The 23920-nt window shown below is 40.3% G+C and overlaps 1 protein-coding gene across 4 annotated transcripts in view; it reads left to right on the forward strand.

Moving 5' to 3' along the window:
* The window catches only part of IP3K2 (Inositol 1,4,5-triphosphate kinase 2), a 402764-nt gene that overhangs the window by 412 nt on the left and 378432 nt on the right, over positions 1 to 23920 (forward strand). The window lies entirely within an intron of this gene.

Below are 23920 nucleotides of genomic sequence, written 5' to 3' on the forward strand. Positions count from 1 at the left end.
AGAAGTACCTTCTAATTTTTCAATGAGGACAACTATGGATACCATGTTTGTGTTTTTTGGAATAAATATAAGCGGAAAAGTCGATCTCAGGTGCGCCGACTTTGGGTAATTATTGAGCGGTGGGGGGGGGGGGCATGATTAACATGAACACACCGAGCTTGATAGCTGCAGTCGCTTAAGTGTGGCCAGTATCCAGTAATCGGGAGATAGTGGGTTCGAGCCCCACTGTCGGCAGCCCTGAAGATGGTTTCCCATTTTCACACCAGGCAAATGCCGGGGCTGTACCTTAATTAAGGCCACGGCCGCTTCCTTCCCATTACTAGGCCTTTCCTATCCCATCGTCGCCGTAAGACATATGTGTCGGTGCGACGTAAAGCAAAAAAAAAAAAAACCTGAACACAGGGCATGTGAAATGAGGAACAGCTATTAATGAACACATTTCTATAATTAACAATATTCACAAACAAACAGAACGATAATAGAGCTTGTTTCTCAAGTACAGTTTTGAACGAGTCTTACGTACGGAGTTTTCAATAATATTCACAAGTAAGCAGAAAAAGGAAACTTGATTAATACATAAATATTTTGAAGGAATGTTTTGTGTACGTAGCTATCAAAAATAATAATACATTATTTTAATAAATGTCCTACTGCTGTATATTGTTCATTCCAAGATACGAAATGTGAAAAGCTCTACCACCAGACGTACCGCCTAAACAGTCTCCATTGGGAAATGTAGTTCTCTGAAGGAATGCCCGCTTTCTAAACTCATTTCTTGATATGAAACCTTCTACAACATTCTCCATATTCAACGCCTTGGCAGCCTCCGAAGACTGCGTTGGGGGGGGGGGGTAAAATAGCACTCTGCCCCCCCTAAGATCATTTTTGGGGGCATAAAACGCATTGCCACTGCAAAGTCAGCGCCACTGGTCGATCTATGACATAATTGTCACGGCCCACGCATATATATATATATATTTGCGGTAAATTAATTCCTATTACAATTGGCTGTTCTCAGGAACTTGATTAGAATTCCGCAGCATTTTTGTTAATACTGCTTACCTCTTTACACTGAGTTATACACTAATCAAATTTATATTCTATACGGAAGCACTCTTCGTTTTTATTCCATTAACCATAGTTGTAAGTAAGCCGTTTAGTAGCATTTATGTTTTTGTTAATTTTATTATTAATACAACTTTCCCTATGAGGAGGCTGCCACAAGGAGGAAGTAGGCCTATTTCGACTCCAAGTTGTTGGTAAAAGTAAACTCGCGTTCTCATCTTGAGGTTTCTTTTTCTTTTTTTCTTTTTTTTTTTTTTTTGGACTTAAAATTATGTTTATTCGTGGCGTCGACCTATGAAGATCTTTTGTCACTACTTTCACCATTTGAGAGGAACCTGCGTGTAACTGGAATTGCGGAAGTGTAGAGTGTTGAATGTAAGGAAAGGAACGTTAAGGACGACACAAATGCCCAGTCCCCAGGCCAGGGATATTAATCAATTACAATTTAAAAAACACTGACCCGGCCGGGAATCAAACCCGGGGCGGACGCGTTGCCCTCTACACCGCGGGGCTGGACTTATCCTCAGGTAGTGGAGCTCTTTCAGGCACACCCCGAATGGAGGTGAGCTGCATCTACCATTTTAACCGCATACCAGCACTGCCGCCATTCTTAAATTTCTAGCAGTACCGAGAATCGAACTCGGGCCCCTGAGGACGGCAGCTAATAATGATAACCGTTACTCTACGGAGACGGACAAGTCATCGGTGAATTTGCCAATGTGCCAGACAGAAATAACAACAATCACAAGGTTCAGAAATAAATTTCGAATATAGAACGGTTCCTCAAATGCTGTATAGATGATTACGGCGAAAACGATGTCTTGAACTCGTGTCCGGTTGAGACCGAGAGAACCCCATACCTATGCAAGAAATTGCGTTATATTTTTGTAAGTGCAATTCTGTTCCGATAAAAGCGTTTCTTTAACATTTTTTAAACAGAAACAATCTTGTGACAATAATATTTTCGTTTGAAAGTGCTAATATTTCTTGTTGCCCAACATAATGCAAATATCTGCAAAATATGAAATAATGTCCTAGACTGTAGGCAAAATATATGTTGAAAACTCAAATGAGGAGTTTTTTGTAGAGTGAAACATTGACCATAACCGTGTGAAAAGGAGATCAGGTGTCTTTGAAATGTGGTGCTACTGAAGAGAGACGAAGGTGGGATAGTTAGAATGCATCGCAAAGAGAGACGAAGCAAGTCGGTGAGAACAGTGCAGTTTAGCGAAATTTTGACTGTAAGAAGAGATAGATTAACAAATCTACTTTGAGACTCTCAGAGTTTCTTTTGTTTTTGAGTAAAGGATTCGGCGTAATAAACATAAGAAAGCAAGACACTAACGTAACTTAAAAAGTTACTTCTTACATTTGGTTTTAAACTCTCCTCGCTTCTCAAACCGTCCACAGCAAGTTTAAAGGCGCCGTTACTTTTAAAATACGGTCATGTTATTTTTAATCAAATGCATTCGAAATCGGTTTATAAGGACACCGAAGGGATCGCCAGTCAGGGGTCGTTATAACCGATAGTCGCGCTAACCGGTTTTTTCTTGTTGCTAAAAGTGTCATATCTCATATAAGTTTTAGGCTGTACGCAAACTGTACATGGTTACTTAACAGAATTAAGTTAAAACTTCAAGAAACATCGGTGAAATAAATACTGGGCTGAGTGGCTCAGACGGTTAGCATTCTGAGCCCAAATGGGCAGGTTCGATCCTGGCTCAGCCTGGCGGTATTTGAATGTGCTCAAATACTTCAGTCCCGTGTCGGTAGATTTACTAGCACGTAAAAGAACTCCTGCGGAACAAAATTCCGGCACCTCGGCGTCTCCGAAAACCGTCAGAGTGTAGTTAGTGAGACGTTAAAACAATATTATTATTATTATTATTATTATTATTATTATTATTATTATTATTATTATTATGATAAAGTATTTATGGAGTGGGACTGCGCAGAATTACATTGATCGCCACATTATTTGTTGTTTGCTACTTAAACCTTCTAAGTAAAGATTCATCAATATCTTTGTGCTCAGGTGATCTGGCCCGCTTGATTCTTAAAGAATTTTCTTCGAAAAGAGACTGTATTTTCTCTTTGTCCTTCCAAATTGTAGAAATCATTCAGTGTGATACATCCAGTTCATTCGCGATGGTGACGTTTGTTTCCCCATTTTCTAATCGCCCTGTGTGTGACATTTCTTTACTATTGAACACGTCCGACTCGTTGGCTGAATGGTCAGCGTACTGGCCTTCGGTTCAGAGGGTCCCGGGTTCGATTCCCGGCCGGGTCGGGGATTTTAACCTTAATTGGTTAATTCCAATGGCCCGGGGGCTGGGTGTTTGTGCTGTTCCCAGCATCCCTGCAACTCACACACGACACATAACACTATCCTCCACCACAATAACACGCAGTTACCTACAAATGGCAGATGCCGCCCACCCTCATCGTAGGGTCTGCCTTACAAGGGCTGCACTCAGCTAGAAATAACCACACGAAATTATTATTACTATTAAACACTTTCATTTTCCTTTGCGACATATTTGCTTTCCTTCATTAATTAATAGACTGATTTAAAATCTACAATACTAAGCGTTACATTGTTGTCAGCAGTCCTCAAATACCTAAGAAATAAAAACCAACATGAGACGTTATAGGCGATACATGTCTCCGAAATACGTCGTTTTATACGATATTTCGTTATAAGCGACGTCGTACTAAGCCATTTTTTAAATACAGTGTTTATAAAGCTTTTAAACGGGACCGTTAGGTTTTGTCGTTATATCCGATACATCGTTTTATACAATATGTCGTTATAAGTGATGTCCTACAGTGATTGTTTTAAAATGCAGTGTTTATAAAGCTTTTAGACGGGACTGTTAGGTTTTGTCGTTATCTCGAATACGCCGTTTTATAAGATATGTCGTTATAAGCGATGTCCTGCTCAGTGATTTTTTAAATACAGTCTTTGTAAAGCTTTATTATGGTACCGTTAGGTTTTGTCGTTATATCCAATACGTCGTTTTATATGATATGTTGTTTGTTATAACCGACGTCCTACAGTGATTTTTAAATACAGTGTTTATAAAGCTTTTAGACGGGACCGTTAGGTTTTGTTATATCCAATACGTCGTTAAAAGCGATGTCGCAATAAACGGGCTTGATTGTATTCTATTTATATCATATTTCTTTCACGTTATATACATCCTGAAAAAATAGCAAATAAATAAACTGAATTACGGTAGATTCGTTTAACTGTTTAAACATCTCGTTACCGAACTCTTCGGTTTCAGTGTCACCTTTACAAATCATGTGAACGTGATAATCGATCTTAACGTTATCGTTGTACTGAAAATAGCACTGGTAATTATTCGTAAAATTTATCGTGCAGGAAACATACTACGATAATTAAGCTTATGATAGTTACATTATTTCAGTAAGTACAAACTTAAAAGCTTGTAATAAATCTATTTATTTTATTATTACTTCAAAACAGGCACGCGAGCCGTGATCAGGGATGGCAAACCTTTTCCAACTAGCGTGTCAATTAAAGCGTTGCTTACTACGTTTTATTGTCCAGTGTGCCATTGATTATTTTCCTTTAAAATTATTATGAAACCCCCTCATTTGACTTAATTTAGGTATTAGATTGCGTTACATACAAATTCATTCGATGAATGTTTCACGTCTTTATTTTGCAAACATCACTGAAAATCACATTTCAAAAATAGCTGAACTTTAAGGATAAGATATATTTTTGCTTTAACCTAATAACATCTGTAAAAAATGGCCGAACAACTAATTGTGACATACTTACTAAAGTGTAATGTCAATATATGCTATGTTAGTAGATTTTCGACCTATTTATATTTTTTTCTTAGAATTTGATTTACTTCGCACCGACACAGATGTATCTTATGGCGACGGTGGGATAAGAAAGGCCTAGAAGTGGGAAGGAATCGGCCGTGGCCTTAATTATGGTACATTTGCCTAGTATTAAAATAGGAAACCACGGAAAACCACCTTGAGGGCTGCCGATAGTGGGGTTCGAACCCACTGTTTGCGGGTTGCAAGCTCACAGCTGCGCGCCCCTAACCGCACGGGCAACTCGCGCTGTTTAATACATGTTAAAAACATTAAAAGGTGTTACGTGCCATAGAGGTGTTCGCATGCCATATGTTCGCCATCTGTTCATTAGGTGACAGAGACAAATTATACGTGGATCCACAGACTAGGTAGTTCCAAACATCCAAATTCTACTTTGACCAATAGCAACATAAGATATATTAATATAAAAAATAACTGTATTCAAGCACTTGCAATTTCAACATGTTTATTTTTGTATTATGCTAGAGAAGATGATGACACCTGCCCCCACTTCCACCCCCCATGTCATACAGCGCTACCACCTCATGAAATTCTGTCCATAGGTTTAAATCCGATGTCCACGAACCTGCTACGCAGGCGTAGCAGTGGGAGAGGTGATACTCCCACGTGGCGCGTCCCAGGTGGCGGATAGGGAGGTCCTAACCGGCTTGCCGGCGGACTTCAGGGAAATAAAATACCTCTCGCGGACCAAACACACTACCCCCTGCGGGTGGGGGACGCACATGTAGAATACGCCCGCGGTATCCCCTGCCTGTCGTAAGAGGCGACTAAAAGGGGCGACCAAGGGCTGACTGAATTAGAACCATGAAACTAATTTTGAATCGTACCATCACGCGGGGAACACCATAGGTTGCCTGTACTTGCGAGTAGTACAACTAAATTCTGTACGAAATAGGTTTGTGATTAGTAGCAGTTAAAGCCTGGCCTGGTGGATTCCAGTACCTGTGCGTTGTACCCATGTGTGCAACACCGCGGGTCTGGGCGTAGCCTGTGAGTTGTACCACTATATGAGCAGCACCGTGGGTCTGCGTTGCCTGTGATTAGTACCCACTATGTGAGGAACACCACGGGAATACCGGCGCCCGTGTTTAGTACACCTAGGTGGGGAACCTTCTCGGTTTGCGTTGGCTCTGAGTTGGGCCATTATGTGAGACACACCATAGGTCTGCGTTACTTGTACGTATTGCAATACTTGTGAGTAGTACCATCTTTTGTGGAACACCGTGAGTCTTCGCTACTTCTGATTAATACCCCAACATGACACATACCATGGTTCTATTTTACTCGCGACATGTACCATTCTGTGGGGCCTTAGACGTGGATTTTGCACCCCCCTTTAGACACCAAGCATCATTGTGCTTTATAAGTTGTTCCTTCGTCGGTAATTATGTTATTTTCGATCTGTATTGAGTCCGATCCACTGGTTTTTGTTTGTTTGTTTTGTGTTTTGTTGAGTTCCTGTCCATCCATTCATTCTTCATGCCATATTTTATTTTTATTTTGGTCAGTGGATGCCTTTGCAATTTTTGTTCTTTCATTTCGTACTATTAGGGGCCGATGACCTTTGATGTTAGGCCCCTTAAAACAACAAGCATCATCATCATCATCATAAATCTGATGTAATTTCATTTTAATGTAGCACTAATAGAGAAGATAAGACAACAAAGAACGGATAACAACGTCGCAGGACAACTTTGTGAACTCTTAAGTAAATGCACTAGAGTTTCTTGATAAGGTAGTAAGGAACGATAAGATTCACTGACTTACGTCAATTTAGCGAATCTATTGAAGATTAGGGAATCGTTCAGAGATTACGCTACGTTAATTGTAACAGACTAAATACATTCTAGATTATTTGCAAAAAAGCCTTGCATAAAACAATGGTGACAGAATTAGTTATTTATTTACAAAGCACAAGGTACAGCTACAATGAGCGCATACCATTTGTAGTGTCAACAAACTCATTGACATATCTAAACTTTCATAATAAAATATAACAAGCATAACAAATAAATAACAAGATCAGGTACACAACATATTAATAACAAATATCCAAATCAATACCATGAGAGTGTCCACGGTCATAGCCCAGTCGTCCTGGGAGAAGATGACGGTATATAACCTCTAAACATCAACTTATTCTTAAGATATTGTTTACACCTCTCTGCAATTTACTTCTACTTGCTGCTATATCAAGCTCTTGTCTCTTATTAATAGTGTTAAGAGGCGGATTAGAAAACATAGTTGAAGGATTGAGTGCTGAGTGTGGAGAATGTGGAGATGGTCTTTGATTCTGGAGCGGGAGGAGACGCGCAGAGAGGAGAGTGAGACAAGATGTTCCGGGCGGTAATGCCCATTTGAGATTCCGTGGAGGAAAGTCAGATCAGCTGGCTGTCGCCTGATATGCAGCGGTGACACATTTATTGCCCTTAACACCTGCTGGTTCCGGGCAAGTTGGCCGTGAGATAAGGGGTGTGCAGCTGTCAGCTTGCATCCGGGAGATAGTGGGCTCGAAAACCACTGTCGGCAGCCCTGAAGTTGGTTTTCCGTGGTTTCCCATTTTCACACCAGGAAAATGCTGGAGCTGTACCTTAATTAAGGATACGGCCGGTACCTTCTCACTCCTAGGCTTTCCATATCCCGCCGTCGCCATAAGACCTGTCTGTGTCGGTGCGACGTCACAAAAGAAAAGTACCTGCTGGTGACTCCGTAACACAGTCCGAATTGGTAGCGTAGCAGAGGATCCTGGCGTAGATTCCTGACCTGGCCAGGGATTTTAGCCGCATCAGGTTAATTCCTACGAGTCGCCTTACGGCAGAAGATGAATTTCGTTTAGATGCTAGTAAACGTCCGTAAAATATAGACTGAACTAGTGTGGAATCATTATATCTAACTTCTTCTAAATATTAAATTAAATTATCGTTCGAAAAGTATTGAGTGAAGTAACCTGAAACTGTTTCATTTTTAATGTAATGAATTCAATTTGCTTCGTAAAATATTCAGTTAGAGTGGAACCGTCGTATTTCAATTTGTTAACAGTAAATTGCCGGCCCCGTGGTGCCTGCCTCTTACCCGGAGGCCCTGGGTTCGATTCCCGGCCAGGTCATAGATTTTTACCTGGACTTGAGGGCTGGTTCGAGGTCCACTCAACCTACGTGATTAGAATTGAGGAGCTGTCTGACGGTAAGATAGCGGCCCCGGTCTAGAAAGACAAGAATAACGGCCGAGAGGATTCGTCGTGCTGACCACACGACATCTCGTAATCTGCAGGCCTTCGGGCTGAACAGCGGACGCTTGGTAGGCCAATGCCCTTCAAGGGCTGTAGGGCCATGGGGTTGGTTTGTTTGTTTTGTTTTAACAACAAATTAAATGTAAGAACTATTTTATTACATTTTGTCTTAGTTCATTTCTATGTCCATTAAACGTACAATGAATTTTTTTTAAATTTCCTCTACATCGCACCGACATAGATAGATCTTATGGGGACGATGGGATAGGAAAGGCCTAGGAGTGGTAAGGAAGCGGCCGCGACCTTAATTAAGGTACAGCCCCAGCATTTGTCCAGAGTGGAAATGGGAAACCACCGAAAACCATATTCAAACCTGCCGACAGTGGAACTCGAACCCATTATCTTTCGAATGCAAGCTCACAGCTGCGCGACCCTAACCGTACGGCCACTTGCTCCCGAAAACCGTAAACACCAGGGACGTAAAGGCAATAACATTATTATTATTATTATTATTATTATTATTATTATTATTATTATTATTATTATTATTATTATTACGGGGTATTGTGGATGTGCAGAGGTGAAAGAAGGTGCTGGGGTGAACGGGTCTCAACTTACGAAATTAAAGTTAAGATAAAATTTAACAAGGTTATATTTTCTTTGCAAAATCAAGAAATAACAAGAATGGCAGGTACATAGTAGCAAGCAACCAATCGAGAATGTACAATTACAGTGTTACAGGATTTGGGCTCCGAGAGCCAGACACACAATTCTTGAGCTATAAGCCCAACCTTACGATGTACAAGATTCAACAAAGGGGCAGAAGACCCCAATCATGCCCAGGAGCTCTTGCTCCCAATTACACAGAAAAGCCTCCTCGAGGCACGCAGAAACAAATTTTAAGAAAGAGCAACCCGCTCTTAAGTTCAAGCCTATCAAAGGCCACACCAAACTCTACTTTCAAGCTGTCCTCCAAGTACACGAAAGCAGGGGTAAAAATACCCAACCTACTGAGGCCTATTAAGAAAAGAAACAGGTCAATTACATGGCCTCCAAAATACCAACTTGAGAGGAGGCGTCCTTGCACTCCTAATACACTTTATTTAAAACCTACTTGGCACTAGGCCGTTAATGCAAGGGCTAATCCCATCCTAAAGAGGTGACTTATATAAGAAAATGATTTACATTACCTTAGAAGGGAAGAAACGGTTTTGAAAATAAGTCCACCTCAAAGCAATATGAGTGGGAGCTCGAGAGGGTTAAGCACTCTCTATCCCAATTTGTAGTTTAGAAAGAATTGATACCAAGTGTCTTTACATTTCAGGGGAAAGTTACATGGTAAGAGGCTTCGGACCTGCCCCGAGAGTTAAACTGCTGAGCTAGCAAGAACAGAAGTTATTAAAAGGCCATTACCTGGTGGTTGAACTGCTGCCCGAAGAAAGAGGCGCTTCCCGCCCCCTGCTACGTACCTTACACACTGATAGATGTTACAGAAGTGGCCCGGAGACCCAAAAATCAGCAGTTTATATACCCTCGCGGAACATTCGAGGCCTTTCAGGAATGAGAACACCCGCCCACAATCATTTTATTGGCTAACAACGAAAACCCCTACACAAGATGAAGAAGAAACACATTATTGGTGGAAAATTAATTACAGAAATTACTCATTGGTCGAATTCAAAGCTGGCGGAAAGTAAAGGGTTATACAGCCAACCTAAACAATGACAGAAAGAAATTTAACAAAGAACAAACTTAAGAACACAAAATTTCTCCAAAAACAAAGTTCTTTCACTTCGCACTAGGGTGCATAATTGTAGTCCTTCAGTAGTGCCATCTAGAAGAGGATGTTCACACTTCTTACTACCGGCAAAACAAAAATGAATCGAAACTGATATAGTTCAGAACACTTCAAAATTTATAGTAATGACATCTTCTGAGATATCGTTGAATTAATATGGGAGTTAAAGTTCAGGCTTCCTCCAGTAGAGGAGTTTCAACTGGCGCATGTTTGAATTAGCGGCGTGGAGGTGTACCGCCCGGTACAATTATTATTATTATTATTATTATTATTATTATTATTATTATTATTATTATTATTATTAATTTGAGAGTTAGCACGCCTCGTATAACATATTTTTCTATCTGAATGCTTTATCCGTAAGGAAAAACAACAACAACAACAAACAAACTATCTGGCATAACTTTGACATTTTAGGATGCAATCTCTATCTCCCTTTCCTAGCTTTTATGCCGAAGTATGCGGTCCGCTGTTTAGCTACATCTCCTCCATTTCGTCCTATTGCTGACATCCTCAGGTTTTTAAACCAACGTTGTGCATGTCGGCCTTGATATTGTCAGTCCACCGCTTTAAAGGCCTTCCACGTGGTCGTATTCCTCCCGGATCAACATGGAGAGCCATCCTGCCTTCTCATAACGTGATCGTACCAGCGAAGACGCGCTTCCATCACTTTCTCCACAATTAGAGAAATAATACCCCGAATTCAACCTAAGAAATGTCTTAGTAGATGAATCATTATCTTGGAAAGACCGTGTTACGGCAGTTTGTTGTAAAGTAGGTCCATCCATTATTGTTTTAAGTCGATTCAAATGTTAATCTTCTCGAGGATTGTTTGAAGAGTTTCTTCATGCACTAATCGAAACCCATCTCACGAATATGATCCACATCTGGGCAGACTGTAATAAAGAATGCATTGAAAACGCCAATGCAATGCATAAAAGAACGCTGAAAATACTCCTCAAACTACCAATTTTAACACCAAGCGAACAGGTGTACCTAGATAGTGGATATCCCAGGACGGATTCGGCTCGCCAGGTGCAGGTCTTTCCATTTGACGCCCGTAGGTGACCAGCGCGTCGTGATGAGGATGAAATGATAATGAAGACAACACATACACCCAGCGCCCGTTCCATTGGAATTAACCAATTAAGGTTGAAATCCCCGACCCGGCCGGGAATTGAACCCGGAACCCTCTGAACCGAAGGCCAGTACGCTGACATTTCAGCCAACGAGTCGTACATTCGTCCATTAAGTACTTCAGTAATCTCCTTGAGTACATACAAGAGATGAACTATATTAATTTTACCTTAAAACGCTTGTAGAGGAAAGCACATAGAAAATAATAATAATAATAATAATAATAATAATAATAATAATAATAATAATATTTGTGGCGTGCTGCATATCGTCGATCTAACTCTGCATCTGATAGTTCATTGGTGAATATCTGGTACAAGGCTTTAGAAGGATCACACATAAAATAATGCTATAAAACAGTTTTATATGATGTGTTTACTGTAACTCATGGAAAGATTGTAGGTACATCCAAAGATGTTATAATTACAGTATGGTGATTTATAATTGTTGTTTTAATAGAAAATACAATTAGATAACCTTCCCTAAGACTTGTTCGCCTTCTTAACGTACTGGCGGTGCAACGTATGTTTTTCGCATCAGTGAGCACGATTTTCATCTATCAGACACATCGGCTGAGTGTAAGTTGACGCATTTCCACAGGAAGCACCTCTCACTCATTCATTAAAAAAAAAGGGGGGGTGATACCTGTTTGCCGCCTGACTTTATCGTCGCATACATGACTCAGCCATGTAATTTCAGACAAAATAGTAGTGTTACGCGAAGATCTTGCAAACCTTGGGAGAAAGGAGACGAGAGATGGCGTGGAATGACATCAATAGACGAGTAAGTTTGAGTGGTGCTTTTAAACGTAGGAAAGATCACAATAAGAAGATCAACTTGCAATTCAAGAGGACAATTTGAGGCGAATGTACGTTTGTAGAAAGCGGAGTTAGGGATTGGAATAATTTACCATCGGAGGTATTCGACAAATTTATTTGAAATTACTAAAGAAAAGACTATGTAAGCAACCGATATGGAATCTGCCACCTGGGCGACTGTCCTAAATTGCTAAAGTATTTCAATCCCTAACTCGTGTTCCTGCAAACACGTATTTGTCCCAATATATATTAATTGAACGAATCAACGACTTCCAGCAATTACGGGTTGCCGCAGTGGACAATGTAAAGGGTATCAGGATACAAAATGATTTATCATATAGAAATATAGGGGTAATAAAGTGTTTTAAATTGTGGAGGTCGGAGCAAACGAGACCTCAGGATGTGTACAGATCCACGTATGGTGGTGGTAACTATTCTTTCAATGCTGTTCGTAGGCAGCTCGAACTTCTTCCAGAATTCTATGAACAAGGCAGGTATTGTTCGTCGTGAATTCCAACTTGATCTTTCCTACCTTTAAAAGCTTCGTTCAAACTTATTCGTATATTGATAATATTCCACACCATCTCCCCACTGACAGCTCGGAACATACCGCTTAGTCTAATATGGTCTTAAGCTAGGATGCCCTGGAACAGAAAACATTGAGAAACCTTGATTTAAATAATAATGCGGAGGACATTCCTTGTTGCTGCAGTGTTGGTATTCACGAGTGCTTGTAATGTTGTGACTGGGATTTTGCATGCACCGCGCGGTAAGATAAATGTACAAGAGTTACGTGATATTTTATTCAAAGGAACTTGTATTTTATTTTCTCTCTTTCACGATTACATTATGGTAAGACACGTGTTGTAATTCTCTTTCTCTTAACTGTTCTTACGAGCAACGACTTTCTGGTCTGAACTTTTGACTTGTACCAGTGGGGCAGATCGACTCGCTTTGTTCTGTGATTGATGAAGCCAGTGAGTTTTGCCACGATATCGATAATAATCGTGATTAAAATGCGCAGTAATCGTATGTACCAAGTGCTGCAAACCGTTAGAGTTCAACAGATGGCGTATGAACTCCGCTGACTGCTAAAACAAGGTGGTGTTTAAGACAGGTTGGCTTCTTTGGTGTTCTAAGTATCTACGACTACCGCTGGGTCTCACCACTAGCGGCCAGGTGACTCGTGTCGGACGTTGGCTTCCTGCAATAGATGAAATTACACTTCTGTTTAGAGAGAATAGTTATTTATTTATTTTTAAAAATCCCCATATGACTCAGTACACTCACTGATAGTTACAGGAAATCATACTGAAATATTTGGATTGAGATGGCGACAACAATTCCTAAACTAACCTGGTCGAATGACTGGAAACAGGCTGTGAATTCTTTTATCACAAATACTTTGGGGGGGGGGGGATGGGAAGATCGGAAGGGATACGCATGGAAGAGGGAAGGAAGCGGCCGTATCCTTAAGTTAGGTACCATTCCGGCCTTTCCCTATAGAAGTTGGAAACCACGGAAAATCACTTTTAGGATGGCTGAGGTGAGAATCGAACCCCTCTACTCATTTGACCTTCCGAAGCTGAGTGGACCCCGTTCCAGTACTCGTACCACTTTTGAAATTTCGTGCCAGAGCCGAGAATCGAGCCGGGCCTCCTGGAATGCATGCTAATCACACTAACCACTAAATGGCGGACGTAAATATCGTTTTTCGGTAATAATCGAAAAAAAGTCTTACGACCTTGTATAATAACAGTAGATAGTAAGTAATAACTGAGAATAGTTTTCGACGTTTTCTATCGAAAATCGTAAGCACAGTAGCTTGTTTTAATGAATCGCATGTAATCTGTTTGCTAAATTCGCATTTTGTCACACTTAAAAAATGTACCATATAATTCGTCCCGGTTGATCCCCGACCTCGAACTATAAAAGTGATTAAAACTCAAAACACTAATAATTACAAAATAGGAGTATTGTTTAAGACAAAAATAAGGACAAAATTCATAGAAAAACTACTTACAATGTACTAATTTAAAAAAATATTAACTTTATTGGTGGCTCCGAATGAGATCCTTGTGTAAGTATGAAGACTTTAGCAAAAGAATCAATTGATCTGCTGTGCGATCTCTTCATGCAAATTTAGCGATTGGAAGAAATACTTAACGCACGGAGGAACAGTATTCGATGCACAATACATTTTTGAAAGCAGTTTAACTTACACGTTCCAGAACTGCAAACTGTATGTTTGTCACCTTTACGAGGTTCAATCTCATTGCTTAGAAATCATTCTTATATAACTGGACTCTGGATTTTAGGCAGAAATAGGTTAGAATGCAAACTAATTTGAGTATTAAGAAGTATCGACTAGCCCGTTATTCCGTTGTGTAGCGAAAGTAACATAAATTCTAGGGGTTCACATAGGCCGTACTCCTAAAGTTTATGCAAGACTCATAACATAACCGTTGTGTAGGGTAGACTGTACTGTTTACCGGCTTAAGTAAGTTCGCATTCTAACCTATTACTGGCTAAAAATGCGCACTCTAGCCTGTAACGCTTGTATTTTGACGTTATAAGAATGTGATCAACAAAATTATCATTGTAAGCCGAAATAAAAAAAATAATTGATTCATTATGCTTTGTCAATGGTTGCAACCTTCAAGAGAAGGAATTTTTCGTAAAAAAAAAAATGTTCCTATAGACAAATTAATTGATAATTTACCCAAGTTTCACTGAAATCTGTCAGGTTCAGCCCGAACAGTTCGCATAGAACAGAGGTGCTCAACTGGGCATCCGTGCGGCCGGGCTAGCGTGACGTAAGTGCGGGCAGCTTACGTAGAAAGCATACGTCACAGTGAAACGAGAGAGCGAACGCACTTAGCAAGAAGGGAACGGCGGCGTTCGATTGACGAAGCTATAGATCTTCCACTACTCAGCGAAATGCTGAATGGGATACAAAAACCCCGCTATAATTGCAAGAAAAACAACCTTTTCAAGATACGATTCCTTGGATGGGAATGACAGTATTTCCGTTTCTTAAAAAGTAAATTCCTTTCATTCGTTCAGCAAAAAGTAATATATTTACACAATTCAGCAAGTTTACTGCTTGATTTTGCACTGTGTTGTTGTGTTGGTTGAATTTCCCTGTTCACTGAATTTGAAAGCAGTATTTAAAATTTATCAGGCGTCCGATGATAATAGCTAGCCTCTAAATGGCGAGGGGTCCGACTCGTTGGCTGAACGGTCACCGTACTGGCCTTCTGTTCAGAGGATCCCGGGTTCGATTCCCGGCCGGGTCGGGGATTTTAACCTTAATTGGTCAATTCCAGTGGCACGGGGGCTGGGTGTGTGTGTTGTCTTCATCATCACGACGCGCAGGTCGCTTATAGGAGTCAAATAGAAAGACATGCACCTGGCGAGCCGAACCCGTCCTAGGATATCGCGGCACTAAAAGCCATACGATATTTCATTTCAATGGCGAGAGAGTTTCATATCGAGTGGGGGCATGGATATTTATTATCCAAGATTAAACTACAACAATGTACATGTTTCTACCAAATAGATGTACAGTATATCTTCAAATAAATAACCTAATTGATGTTATTCCCGGTAAGTATGATTGGATTGTTGGTGAGTTTATCAGATAATTTTAACCCAAGCAACCACAAGTCGCAGCTTACCCACCCTAACTCTGTATTATATTATCAATTTATTGACCACTGAACATAGCGGGCTTTCGGCCAGATACATGTTCACTATATCCATAAAAAAACCATACTATTCCTCTTACCCCCTCCTACTAAATATGATTCCTAATTTACATCTAACCCAATATACAGTATATAGAACTGATAAAAAAAGAGAATTGATTCGCTCCTTATCAGAGACCTTGGCAGAACGGCATCATGAATATATATATATATAAATGCCTTCGGCGAGAAAAAAAGAAAAGGAAAAACCTTGAAATAAATAAAACATGTCGGCACTCTAGGGGGATACATGACTTGCCCCCAACCTTAGTGTCAGCAACACTTGTCCATTCACTTCCTCCTCACACTCAGACATCTTAGCAAGCAGGCACTGTCCTTGAACCCTGTTCAATATGGTTGGACCTGTCTGCTTGCTCTTAAAAATCCTCTATTGTTCCATTCCGCTGCACACACATGACTTCTTTAGTTTGCTGAACTCTGTATTATATTAGAAATGCTTATACAGCATCTCTTAAAATTTAATAGTGAAAATTTTAATTCATTACAAAAACATTTGAGATTTAGGCCTAAGTCTTTATAGTATCCGGTCAAAGTACGTAAACAGCAATGGACGTATATAAGTTATTTCTTGCAAGGTAAATTGATAATGACATGGATTTTTGCCCTCTGCCTCCATTTCAAGCTCGTGTATCGTCGCAGTGATCGAGGGTGATTGGGAGAACTTCACGGCTTCTGGCGTATAGCCTACGTTCATCGCCTGCCCGCCCACGTACAGTGCTGGGCGCCCGCGCGACGGAATGCCCAGCGTGAGCACCACTGTGCCAAAGCGGGGTGCAAGGTTCGGTGCTTCATTGTGAAAGAGGTACGACACCCTCTGAGAGAAATCATTTCGTAATTGTAATACCTTATTTACCCGTTCTGATATAATACGTTCGTCAGTTGTGATGACAGTTAACATAAAGTAGCAATAATAGTCTATCTCGGAGTGTGGTCTCGCGTGCAGCTGCAATGACGTGACCACCTAACTAATAGTCATTTATTACCCGTAACGATGATACTTATAATTTCCATGTCTCGTAATATTCTTGGATGTTGCTGATTTGTTACTGTTTGCAGCTAAAATGTCCATCTCTCTAATTAAACTAATAGCTTATGCTGATTTTCTGAATTACATTATAACCACAGCCCCTCCCTGTTCCCCTTAGAGCAGACAGTGCACAGTTCTTTGCCGTTACTTCGGGCATTTCTAACATCGTGCCATCAATTGCTCAATAATGTATTCCACTATTTTTTCGAAATATTAACTCCCGCTGTAGGTCAGTAGTAGATTTACTGGGTTTAAGTCCCACTAACGGTAGAGGAGCGTTGGCGTATGCAGTGGGATTTTTTAAGGGCTGTCAAAAATACAAAGTCTTTTTCGGCACACCATGTCCCATGATTTCGACGTGTACCAGATCGCTGGTGACGCTGTCTGTATCTACCCGACAAAATGAATTTAAACTTGCAAAAAGGATTTCGGTTTCTTCGCCGTGCGGTAGACGAAACCGAAACGTTGGCATTGATATGCAGACAGCCTTCATGATATCAAATTGAAGGGGCATGCACTTGGTAGATGAGGGCAGAGATGATTAGAGCATTGATGATTAGGTTTTTTCTTCCTTTCTTTAATACGCAAGAATGCAAACTTACTAAAGCGAATAACAAGTATACTCTAGTCCGGACAAGAGTTCTGCTCTGAGACTTGCATATACATTAGGGGCACGACCTATTAGAACCCCTGGGAGTTATGTTACTCGCAAAATATCCTACTGTGCAAATAATTGGCATTCTAACCTATTACTGCCTAAACCTTCGGGCCTTAGGTATGTTCATGAAAATGATGGTGATGATTATTGTTAGCCTATTACTGTCATTCACTCAATCACTACTGATCTGCATTTAGGAAAGTAGTCCAGGTGGCATATTCCCTATTAGTTGTTCCTAGCCTTTTCTTAAATGATGTCAAAGAAATTGGAAATTTATTGAACATCCCCCTTGGTAAGCTAATCCAATCCCTAACTCCCCCTTCAGAATATAAACGAATATTTGCCCTAATTTGTCGTCTGGAATTGCAACATTACCTTCATATTGTGATCTTTCCTACTTTTAAAGACAGCACTCACACTTATTCGTCTACTAATGTCATTTCACGCCATCTCTCCAATGACAGCTCGGAACATACCGCTTAGTCGAGCAGCTCCTCACCTTTCTCTGAAGTCTTCCAAGCCCAAATTTTGCAACATTTTTAACGCTACTCTTTTGTCGGAAATCCCCAGAACAAATTATTATTATTATTATTATTATTATTATTATCATTATTATTATTTGGTATTTGTTCTAATATCCTTTCATTTTATATGGTTTTTAGGAGGCGTCCCTGAAGAAGGAAGAACTTGCCGAATAAAAATGGTGCCACTAAGCGTGTTGGCTGCGCGGTTAGGGGCACGCAGGTGTGAACTTGCATTCGGGAGATAGGGGTTCGAATCCCACTGACTGCAGCCTTGAAGATGGTTTTGCGTAGTTTCCCATTTCTCACCCGGAAAATGCTGGAGCTCTACCTTAATTAATACCACGTCCGCCATAAGACTTATCTGTGTGACGTACCGACGTAAAGCAGCTTTCTTAAAAATGTTGTCCCAACGTGAGAAGAGAACATGTCAACACCTAATATTCAGACCTGACGAGAAAGGGTACTACGGTATTATCTGGAAAGTTTCATGTCACATTCTATGCGAGATTTGACGGACGTTGTCCGGCAGTTAAATTCCTCATCTTGGACGGTTTCATTGTCATCATATATAAAAATGTGGTGGGATGGATTGCCTTTTCACATGTTGTTTTATGACATTGATTTCAATTTTGTCGCCCTCAGCTGCAGACTATAGCAGTATAATCTGTTCAATATTTCAGGACCTCACTTTTCCATCCTCACGATCTCTGAGATCGTACATATACTACTAATGGGTCCTGAATGACTGCCTTTACCGGGAATAGAACTCAACTTTGACATGATTTGTAGTGAACAAGCCCGCATTGGTGGTCGGTACAGATCTAATTTGACACGTTCTAGTTTCTGTGAGCAGGTTTCTGCAGGATGCAGTAGGTCTATGTTCGTTAGTTTCTTGCACTCTCCTGTGACTTGATGGACGCCGGATGACGACTATTTACAGCAGCTTCTTTCTCCCGCACGTCCAATAGTTACTGGCCTCGGTTCTTGTATTGCACGTATGAAATTAGCAATGTGCAAATAGGTAGTTAATATCGCACATGTCGCACGAAAATAAAATAGTCTTTCATTATATGAAGATTAATCCGTCTATCTGGGAATAGCCAGTAAAAAGTGCATAGAACAGCACTTGCTTTCTATATTTCATAGAAATGCCAGAATTCACCTTCGAAGTATTGATGATTGTGAAATACATTTTACATGAATTTTGTGAAAAGAAGGAGCTGAAATCCATGAGGTATGTTTAAAACAAAGTGCTATATTATGTAAACATATGTGATGTACCCGGAAATATGGATAAATAGGGAGAATAACATAAGTTTTCTACTATTCCAAATATCCTAATTGGTAAACATATGGCAACAGTTTTCTATAACTAATGAGAAATTAAGTATGTATTACATTGAAATATCAGCCCTAGTTATTATTTCTTAAAAATAACTAAAAGAAGCGGGCAAATAATACGGAAGAACAAAGTCATAGATATGCTTTTCTGCTTAGAAGATAACAGAGCGAGTTTATATTGAAAAGTCTCTGCTTTTCCGTGTAGTGCGAATATCTTTACTAGATTGCAGGAATGTGGAGGTTCAATTAAGTATTTTTCGCCAAGAAATGAGCTTGTATTCTTGTAGCAATGTGCATAATATAATAATACTGACCTAATATACATAGATCACGAAGACCGATTGCCTTCGGCGAGGTTACCATGTGTAGGGGGCTTTTCTGTAACCTAAGACGAAACGCATGTCAAAGACAATGAAACTCGCTGTCTTCGGTAATGTTAAAGTGTGTAAGGGGCTTTGCTCTGAACTAGACGAAGCGACAGTCAAAGGCAGTGGAAATTCGTTTAAAACATTTTTACCTCCTGTATACCGAAGGCTGTGTTCTGACGAAGAGGATGAGGAAGACTTCGTATAGACAGATGACGACGAACACACATCTCTGCTGTAGCTTCACCATCCTTGACGATGTTCGGTTTTCCTCAGGGCACATTGGAAGGATAAACCAATGACTGTCCTGTCCAACTGGTTGCAGTCCTTCCCCGTGCTCTACTGCCCTCAACCTTCTCTTCCTTGATTAAATTCTCTAGATTTTCTCCAGGTCGTCTCGCAGTGCGTCCATTGAACTGAAGTATTCTTTCTCTGATACGAGAAAGAGGCGTTTTGAAAACCTCAGTTCCTAAAGAATGGACGCATTAATATTTAATATTAATTGGGGATTGCTACTATAACTGGTCACTCAAACAAAAACAACAACAAATACCAACAAACGAGTAGTCGGTCTGTTTCACTTGTTCTTCAGTTCTCGCCACATCCTCTGCCTTGTATTCATCCATTACACGTAGTAGAATTCCGCTGCACGATTTAGAACACGGCTGTGGAATGAGACATTTCCACAGAAGACTTATTTCTCTTTCAGAGAAGCGAGCGTGACTACGTATGTTTGTCTGCTGACTGACAGGCATGTCTTCCTCTACAATAGTTATGTAAAGTGGCCGCCGTTCATTGTCGGAGTCCTTGGAATTCTACGTCTTCGTGAGGAAGCTGATGTTCTCGTCAGTCGTATGTGTTGGCTTTGTCTCGTTGTGTGACATAACCAGAAAGCACCGAGAAGACATAGCTCAGTGTATTCATTCCGGCTGTCATCCGTAGAATGTTTCCCGAATAGTGTGACAAGCGAATCGTGTATTTTTGGCTTTGGACGTTGTAATTAATTAATCTGTATATACCCGTAGGCCTATATACCAGGTTGCTCTCTAACTCCGTACTTTCTACTTATAAGTGACCCACATGCATTAGTGATGAATGGGATGCCTAATTTCTGGTTTACAAAGAGGTGCCACAAGATGATATATTTCGGATTGAAACAATTAGTCATTTTACTACACACCGAATCCAAAATTTCCTAGTGTGTGGTAAATGCTTTAAACAATCTAATAGGTCTTAATAGTAACTCTGTTTTGTGAAATAAACCACCTGCGAGCTTCGATTGTATTCTCACAGACAGACATCCCAAGTCCCCCCGATTTAAGCGGGAGACTCCCGATTTTCGGCCCTCCTCCCACTCTCCTGATCGCAGAGACTTGTCTCCCGATTTTGAGAGCAAACGTGTTTATTGTTTGAAAATACCATGTTTTTCTTCATTTTTTAATTAACTGGAGAGAATTGATTTTCAGTCAGCACTGGCAGGACAAATGCAATCAGCTCGTGGTGATCTTAAATATGACAGAATCTCTAATGTAATGCTTTATATTTTATCATTTCCGCATAGCAGTGCCGACTGTGAGACACTTTTAACACGTTTACAAGGACAAAAACACAGTTCAGATCGATATATTCCGAAAAAGAATCCTTAAAAAACGTAAAATCTATTCGGCAAGGCAAATGCTTTGAGCAAATAATTTATTTCAGAATTTTTGAAGAGGTCTAATGCAGTTGCGACGAAGAGTCATGCGTTCAAATGTATGCAATATAAATAAATAAGAGGAATTATGTAATAGAGTTGTATAATGTGTGAAATATTCTTCAGTTGGTGCAAGTTGTATCAGCAGTGATGGGTCGTAACATATCGCGATATGCCGTAGTCTTCTGATTTTTTAATTTTTAATGTTGGCACGTCTGCACCCAACTTCTCCATAGATTAAAATTATGCGTCTGTGTTTGTTGTTGCAGAACACACTTGCCATTGTCGATGTGTTGACAGCAACTGTAGTGCTACTGTACCGGCTACCAGCCTACTGCTATGCGTTCGAAAAAAGAGGCTTAAGGCCAAGCTATGTTGTGCTATGCTACGAATAAAAAGCTAAGCTAAACTACGCCATGCTAAGCAATACCAAACTATGTGGTACTATGTCACGAATAAAAAGCTAAGCTAAACTACGCCATGCTAAGCAATACCAAGCTATGTGGTGCTATGTCACGAATAAAAAGCTAAGCTAAACTACGCTATGCTAAGCAATACCAGGCTATGTTGTGCTATGTCACGAATAAAGAACTAAGCTAAACTGCGCCATGCTAAGCAATACCAGGCTATGTTGTGCTATGTCGCAAATAAAAAGCTTAGCTAAACTACGCTATGCTAAGCAATACCAAGCTATGTGGTGCTATGTCACAAATAAAAATCCAAACTAAACTGCGCCGTGCGAAGCAATACTAAGCTATGTTATGCTATGTCACGAATTAAAAGCTAAGCTAAACTACGCTATGCTAAGCAATACCAAGCGATGTTGTGCTGTGTCACAAATGAAAAGCTAAACTAAACTACGTCATGCTAAGCGATACTAAGGTATGTTGTATTATGTCGTGAATAAAAAGCTAAGTTAAACTACGCTATGCTAAGCAATACCAAGCTATGTTGTGCTATGTCACAAATAAAATGATAAGCTAAACTATGCTATGTAGCCGTTCAGAGATGACGGATTAATTGAAAAGGAGGCATGTTTTGGCCACTGTCGTGGAAGATGAAGAAAGAGAAAGAAACGAAAAGAGGAGAAGATTCTGTATACGTAAAATTTGAGGGAGAATAACTCATAGTGATTTCCATCATTTGATTCAAGCATTGCAATGAAATGATGAGTTAAAAATGACTCTCGTGTAAATCAGGAACAGTTTCATGAACTTTTCTCTTTTGCTGAGGATGATATCAACAAAGAATGAATATGAAGTACATAAATTAGAGAATGTAGGGTAAAAATGTATGTAATGGCAATAACAAACACAGAAAAAATTAAGCAATATAGCTTGGCATGGCTTTAGGTTAGCGTAGCTTAGCATAGCAGTCTGTGCGTGCTATTCCGTACAACTTCACTGGAGCGATTTTTTTTTCATTGGGTTGCGTAGCATAGCGTAGCTTACCTTAGCTTTCTGTTTGTGGTGGCCTTTGCTAACGCAAGGAGGCGCATTAGACAGGTAGCGCTGAGCGAGCGGTCGTCCGATTGTTATCTCTTCGTATTCTGACGTAACCTACCTGCAGGCAGTAGCGCCCCTGTGAAAATCAGTTGTTAGGCACCCCATTCATCAGTAGTGCATGGGGTACCCTTGTAAAAAGTACCGACGCTGGCGGGCAGAATACACCCTTTCCTTACCTTTATTTATTTTTTATTTATCTGGAATCACAGATAAAGCCTTTTGTGGATGATGGCATACTGGATAGAGCAATATAGAATTGTGAGCGACTTCAAAATGACCTCGAGAATGTTGTGAGATGGACGGCAGGCAATGGTGTAATGGTAATTCATGCGGAAGACTGTAAGTGTAAGGAAAAATCTTCATTGAGGTAATCACATTAACGAGATCGTTAATAATGGTTACAGGTTTCTTCATATGGTTATGAAAGTATTCGGGGGTTGTAGTAAGAATGCAAAGGGAAGAGGATATAAGACCGCAATTAGAGTATGGTTCGATTTGTTCTGGGTAAACAAAAGAGCCATGTTACAAAACTGTTGCAAACTTTGTGCTGGGAAGACTGGGGAGTAAGGAGAAGAGCTGTTCGACTAAGTGGTACGTTCCCAGCTGTCAGATACGGGATGGCGTGGAATGACATAAGTGGACAAATAAGCTTCAGTGGAGCTTGTAAATGTAGCAAAAATCATAATATGAAGATTGAATTCAAGAGAGATAATTGGGGAGACTCCTCTATAGGAAGAATTGCAATAATTTATTGAGGGAGATGTTCGATAAATTTCCAAGTTCTGTGAAATAATTTAAGAATGGACGAGATAAACAGCTGATAGAAAATCTGCCACCTGTGTGACTTCCCTAAATGCAAATCAGTGATGATTGATTGATTGATTTGGTGTTGGAATTTGCTCTTAATTACACCAAATGTGTCACCAGAGATCTTTTATATGCAGATATCGTACAACCGTTCACAAACCCTACTACCTCTGCCGGGTTTGAACCCGTGATGCTGGGGTCTGAAGGCCGACACTCTAGTCCTGATTCACAGAGGGAGCTACCAGTTGAATAGCCTGGAAGATACGAGGAGGAGATAAATGGAAGTGCGAAGTGCAGT

This window comes from Anabrus simplex, chromosome 11 (genome assembly GCF_040414725.1).
Source record: "Anabrus simplex isolate iqAnaSimp1 chromosome 11, ASM4041472v1, whole genome shotgun sequence".
NCBI lineage: Eukaryota > Metazoa > Arthropoda > Insecta > Orthoptera > Tettigoniidae > Anabrus > Anabrus simplex.